At 42.2% G+C, this 6,925-nt stretch overlaps 1 long non-coding RNA gene across 5 annotated transcripts in view; it reads left to right on the top strand.

Annotated features, from left to right (window-relative positions):
• Window positions 1-6,925, top strand: part of LOC307086788 — a 9,157-nt gene continuing 2,232 nt past the window's right edge. For 3 of the 5 annotated variants that reach the window (XR_013812463.1, XR_013812464.1, XR_013812465.1), the window contains exons 1-6: window positions 41-288; window positions 1,229-1,289; window positions 1,843-5,822; window positions 6,103-6,176; window positions 6,253-6,320; window positions 6,662-6,925. The exon at window positions 6,662-6,925 is cut by the window's right edge and continues 295 nt beyond it. This is a non-coding gene — a long non-coding RNA (uncharacterized lncRNA). Of the gene's footprint in view, window positions 289-1,228; window positions 1,290-1,842; window positions 5,823-6,102; window positions 6,177-6,252; window positions 6,321-6,661 lie in introns of all 5 variants that reach the window. The other 2 variants (XR_013812461.1, XR_013812462.1) reach the window with 2 other exon arrangements.

The raw sequence follows: 6,925 nt of genomic DNA on the forward strand, positions 1-6,925 counted from the left end.
GTAATGAGGTCACCTGTCGCAGCTCGCGCTCTGTTTGCATTGATCAATCTATCTGTTGCTGCGTCTCGTTAAACTTGAACGGTTGGTCTCCCCAACCGTTTATCAGTCTAAGGTCTCAATATACGGTCATCTTAATAATGGTTAAAAAGTTTAATCATAGCGTGGTGCGAATGTTCCGGTTAACGGTTATGACTGACCGGTGATGGATCTGTTCTTCTGTTCTCCAGGTGAACCGCGAGGTCACGAACACTTTTCGAAGTAAAACGGACCACAAGATCTGGAGCAGCTGTGAGTAGTTTATTATCCACGAAGCCGACTTGATATGTTTAATAATGTTAGTTCTAGATGTAATTTGAGTTGAACTGTTTTCAATTTGTGTTTCCTTGTGGATATGGGTCTGTTTTGTCTGATGTTTTGGCAAAGTCATATTTTAATTGAACCCTTCATGGTTTTATTGGTTGTGTTTTTCTCCTTTTTGAAGGATTTTTAATTTAATATTTTAATCAAAATATTATGTCTTCTTTCCTCAAACAGTTGATTGAAAATAATGTGTGTATGATCTATAATATTGGCTTATTGATTTGGATAGCTCTTTGCATTGAAATGATTGCATTGAAGAAATTCTGTTTGTATTGGAACACGCCCCAGTCTGACTCAGCAGAAACCATGGACCTATTAAAGGCAGAAACTCGACTCATGGAAGCACGAGACCTCAATCAAACTTTAAAATGGCCTTCATCATAAGAGTGTTAAAGTAGGCGGGAAAATGACGGCGTACAATGCCTCTGTCTGTCTAGATAGACGGTAGAGCGACAGAACTGAATTGAATGTGAAAAAATAAGTCACTTATAAGCTATTCACATGGAAGTCAAATGAGGATTGTTGAAGCGCAATCTTTGAAGTTAAATGGGATAGAATATATCTAGCTTTTTTTACATGATTCTCATTTTCATTGGATGATGCACTAATTAAATCAGGGCCCCGCTTCGTGTTAAATTAGCTCACCTGTGGCGGCTCGCTCTGTTTGCTTTGATCCATCTGGTGCTGAGTCTCGTTCAGTAATCAATGAATTATATGTTGGTTTCCCCAACCGTTATCAGTCTAATGTCTATTAGATCAAGTCACGGTAATCTTAATAATGGTTAAGACCTTGAACCATAACGTAGTGGGAATCTTCCGGTTACCGGTTATGACTGACCGATGATGGATCTGTTCTTCTTTTCTCCAGGTGAACCGCGAGGTCATGAACACTTTTCGAAGTAAAACGGACCGCAAGATCTGGAGCAGCTGTGAGTAGTTTATTATCCACGAAGCCGACTTGTTTAATAATGTTAATTTTGGATGTAATTGGAGGTGAACTGTTTTAAATTAGTGTTTCCTCAAGGATATTGGACTATTCGGGTGGTGTGAGTGGATGTTGGTGTTCATGTTGGTTGTGTGGCTGATTTAAGAGGTTTAGTGTCAATGCGTTGGTCCAGTCATGTATTAATTGAACCCTTAATGGTTGCATCGGTGGTTGTTTTGGGATTTTTGTTTAAGGGTTAGTTAAGTCAAAAAAATATTGGTTTCAAGTTTTAAGGACATTTCTACGTTTAACTAAAATAAGTTTGAAGATTGAAGCTCACTGACTTCCATGGTAAAATAGTTTGAAAATATCAAAAGCTTAATAACGAACTGTTTTTTTTACTTGAGTAGGTGACCCTAGAAATGCGGGACTAGATGGTTGCCAAAGAGGAATGATTGAATAGTTTAAATGAACAGTGAACATGAAGCAATGTTGCCACTGTGTTCAGTCGTTAATTTGTACTCTGAAACTGATCAGCTCGTTGCACTCCTTCACAGGTCAAGAAGAAGAAACGCATTCTGTGAGTATCCCAATTGAACCATGAAGAAGAAACTGTGAACTGTAAGTCCAGATTTTTCCTTTTTGGGAATCATTTTGGCCTCCTGTTTGGTCTGGTTGGTCAGGGTTGATAGGTGAAGATTGATGTAGTTAAAAGTAGTGCAGTATAGGTTCTAAGTGAATGGTGTACGACTAGTTGGATTTCTATGGGTAAAGCTATAACATACTCCAGGGTTGTGTTCAGATTTTCTTCTGCCCACTTCGCCACTACTTTCCTGAACCTTGCATCACTTTACGTGTGTGTTGTCTTACTGATGGGGGTCTGGTCTGAGCGATCAGAGATGCATGCTAGGGTACTGTGCTGTCTGAAGTCTACAGTTCTGTAGACGTGCCCCCTCAGGGGAAACCAAGTGTTTAAGAGGCCGTCGTAACGTCAGTTACGTGAAGGGGAATGTCTATCAAGATGGTGATGGGACTCCCCTGAGGAGAAACTCATGGGGCAAGATGGGAGGGCTCCTCCTCTCAGCAACTAGAACACAACCTGGTTCCTGCACCTGAGAACCATGGAGCACATTTCAACGTTCCCCTCCATACATCTTGAAGCCGTAGCGATGGTTTCTCTACCTCCACAGCTGGAGTAGAGCACAATTGCAGCTCGGACTGGGTCCTTGTTGGGATCTTTCCAGGTCGGTTTCTGATTTGAGGGGACCCATCTTCCAGGCCCAGCTGGCCTGGCCCATTACTCTGCAGTACAGCCTGAGAAAGACTTGCATCTGAGCCAGCAGAGGGCTCATCGGCCTGCTGCTCAGATGGGATGAAGAGGATCCTGCTGTTGAAGACTCACCACCCCTCCACTGGGTGGTCCTTCTCAACAGACCACCTACCTCACCCCTTCCATCAAATCCTGTCCCTGTCCTCGCGCTCATTAAGCGGCACCATTTGTATGTGAACATCACTGCGGACAGTACTGAACAATGTTTAACCATGAGTATGATGATGGGTACGGCTTGGCTCAGTAGGTAGTGCGGGTTGGCTTGTAACCGGAAGGTTGCTAGTTCGATTTACGGCTGCTCCTAGTGTAGTGCAGAGATTTCCTTGAAGGACACCTAACCCGAACTGTGTTAAATGCCAAATGTCCTAAATGTAAATAAAAGTTTGTTTATACTACTTGTTAATAAAGTCTTTAATTTGTATTTCTTTCACACGTGTGCGCCTGGTCAGAGTTTGACCATGCATGGGGTTCATGTGTAATTTTAACATGCAAATGGTTCATGTGCGCGTGGTCAGCTTTTAACCTGGCAAATGGTTCTTCGTGTGAGTGGTCAGCTTTTAACCTGGCAAATGGTTCTTCGTGTGAGCGGTCAGCTTTTAACCTGTCAAATGGTTCTTTGAGTGGTCAGCTTTTAACCTGGCAAATGGTTCTTTGAGTGGTCAGCTTTTAACCTGGCAAATGGTTCTTTGTGAGTGGTCAGCTTTTAACCTGGCAAATGGTTCTTTGTGTGGTCAGCTTTTAACCTGGCAAATGGTTCTTCGTGTGAGTGGTCAGCTTTTAACCTGGCAAATGGTTCTTCGTGTGAGTGGTCAGCTTTTAACCTGGCAAATGGTTCTTTGTGTGGTCAGCTTTTAACCTGGCAAATGGTTCTTTGTGTGTGAGTGGTCAGCTTTTAACCTGGCAAATGGTTCTTTGTGTGTGAGTGGTCAGCTTTTAACCTGGCAAATGGTTCTTCGTGTGAGTGGTCAGGGTTCTAGTCCCCTCAAGATTTAAACTATTGCTTTAGGTGGAGGCCTATTATATGTTTTGACTTTTCAGCTACGTTTCTGCATGAGTTCAGCCCGACCAAATCACCACGGAAACAAAGTGAGTGGTACAGGCTGATTAATGCCAACAGGTTCAGATCGTCACAGCAAACAAGGTCTACAATGGGAAGGAGCAATGGATGCCTGAAACAATGGATGATGGCCTCCGGATGGACAGAAGTTTGGAAATGTACCAAAAGATCTTTGGAAATAGTTACTTAAGCATGAGAGTCCACGACGTGGCTGCCCTTCTGAACCCCGGAGGATGATGGCTGGCGGGCCCTGTGGATCAAGACTTTTGTGCTGAGATGAAAGCCTTTCTCAGGCCGAGTTATAATTTACAGGTCCACTTGAATCAGAAACCAACCTTGGAAACATCCCAACCATGGTCCTCTTCAAGCTGCAGTTATGCTATTCTTCAGAGGAGGAGGTAAAGAAACCCTCACTGGGGCTTCAAGATCTATGAAGAGGAACATTGAAATTTGCTCCATGGTTCTCAAGTAGCAGCTAGGTTGTATTCTACTCACTAACCGTTGGAGCCCCCCCATCCTACCCTTGGTGTCTCTCTTTGGGGAGTCCCTCTCACGGTCCTGAAGGATGTTCCAGTTTGTGTAACTGATGTTACGACAGCCTTTGAACACTTGGTTTCTCCTGAGGGGGTACATCTACAGAACTGTGGTCTTCAGACGGCATATTATCCTAGCATGCATCTCTGGTCACCAAGACCACACCCAGATCAGTAAGGCAACAATCATGCAATGTGAATGCAACGTTTGGAGAATAGCAAGGAAGTGGACAAACGTAAGAGCATGTCATGTCTGTAGCTCTGTCAAGGGGAGGGAAGATTAATGGTTTATTTTAGTACGTTGTTCCCCTAAATACACTTTATACCTGTACATATCTAGATAATTTACAAAAGTGGTCTGAGATGAGGGATGTCAGTTAAAGATATTCAGGTTAAATGTGGTTACAAGACATGATGGTTATAAGTTTATTGTACAGTTCTAAGCCTTGTTTATTGTTAGTCGATTTGTTAGACGGGGGAACTGTGTAGTTAAAATTATTAGTTCTGTACATAAACCAACAGCAACAAACTACTAGATCGACTCAAGGTAAGTCTGTTGGCTGTATTGTGAAATGAGACGATGGACCCCAAGATCTTCATCCTCGTTCAGCTCAAGGTAAGGTGCTGGTTACGTTACTTATTGCTGGTTTGGTTTGTACTGGAATATTGGTATTCCAGTTGGAAGGTGTTGAGCTTTCTGCAGAGGTCTGTTAGATGTGTGCAGTTTGTGACCCTCTAATGCTGCAGTGCGGTGTATGAGCTTGCTGTGTCCTTTGAGCAAGAGGTGTAGTGCAGAACATAAGAGGCCAATATGGGCGCTTTATTTGGTTTCATTATGATTGGCATTGATTTCATAAAACATTCTAGCACCAAAATCAGTAGTTGGCTGGATGTTGAGTCACCTGATCAGGGGAACTGGCATTATGAGCAGAATTTGCATTTGCATTACCTCATCACTAATGAGTTTACACTATTGGGTCATCTGGCAGTAGGATTGGCATTTGCGTAACCTCATCACTAATGTGTTTACACTATTGGGTCCTCTGGCAGTACCCGATTTCTATCTGTAACCATCTGGCGTATTTGTCTTGTGGTTTAGGTAGGGCATAATTCTAAAACGTAACATTAGTTGCTGAATTGCGTTTATCGCTAAATTTTACCTACGACTTGGATAACTGCACTGTACTTAAGTCAACTGACTCTCACTGCGTACCGAACTGCATTCTTGCGCGCACGTTTTGGAGTCACGAATAAGATCGGAGACAATTTGGCATTTTCCTACTACGGAGTACGATCATCCCAGCAGCTGAATGTGGCCAAGTATCATTTTACTATTAAATGAACTATTGATACTGCTAGTGAGGTAAATATCTGGGCTGTGAGTTTCAGTTAAATTGCAAGGAATTACTTTTTTACTATACTTTTGTGGGCGAATAGTTAGGTAACCTTCTGAAATTAATCAACAGCTAAAATCATGGAACCATGTCCTACATGCTTATACAGTAATATGGACTAAACTGTACAGAGCTGAACTTGTAGCTGTAGTTTGTGTCCCAAGATGTCTGCCTCCACACCTCCCTGCTGTCACCACTGGTCTAAGAAGTCCATAAAGGTTAGGTAAGGGCACTTTCAGTTTCAGGGCTTGGGCTGAATAACTTTCTTTAGTTGATGCAGTCTCTTCTAGACTTCAGAAGTAAAAGGAATTGTTCAATGTTGTCATTTGCATAAATCAAATGGTACAGCTGGTCAAATATGGTAATTGTAGCATAAGAGTATCAATTAAAAGTTGCTGCATCAACTCCCGTTTCAGGTGGTTGTTACCATGTGATCCCAGAGTGTGATGTTATATTGGCGTTGTGATGTCTTGTTTTTAAAGTGATGAATGTTGTGTCAACAGTGGGGGCGGGCGCAACTCCAGTACTTGCTTTCTTGAACCTGTATGATGCACAAGATGTTGATCCGACCGCACAGGTGAGCTTTTGATATGGACGGTTTCACATTGATGCCGCCGTATTTACCCATCTTTAACATTATGACCTTCCCAAAGTGAACTCTGCAGGGTGGTCGGGAAGGCTGTAGATGTGGAGGACGGAGCGGTGAGGCAGGCTCACCAGTGTAAGTGGCATTTGATTGTCATTTAACTTGGAATTTAACTATGGAATATATTTGCTCTGATGTGTCAATGTTGCATCCATTTCAATAATGATAATTGAGTTACAAGGATTTCTATTGGAGAATATGCTTGATTAGGATTGGTTCAGTACCTTCAGTGTGTGGAAGTTCGCCTTTCTTAAGTCGGCCAACCTGTATGTCTCTAGTTAATAAATAAAGCTAGGAAGTTATAGCACAGCTATTTAGTTATAGCACATTGTCTTCCGAGATTGAATCACATGTACATCCTGTAGGAAACAAGACGGCTGTGATCGTGTTCATAAAGATACTGTCTGACTTCACAGGATCTCCTGGGCAAGGCATGGGGCACCAACTGAGGCTGATCACCAAGCTGTTCTGAAACGTCTAAGGCCAGAGATTATTTTAGTTCTTAGTTTTTTGTTTTTTCTTAGTGGTAGTTCTGATTTTCATTCTGTGAAATTGTGATATGTGATATGAGGTAATAGCTTGGGTCATCTGAGTAGTTAGCTATTTTTGCCCCTATTGCTGCTTCTGCCACTATAGTTTATACATTACTCAATAAGTTGAAATGTAAAGTTAAAGTTGGA

Source organism: Pollachius pollachius (genome assembly GCF_949987615.1).
Source record: "Pollachius pollachius genome assembly, chromosome: 15".
NCBI lineage: Eukaryota > Metazoa > Chordata > Actinopteri > Gadiformes > Gadidae > Pollachius > Pollachius pollachius.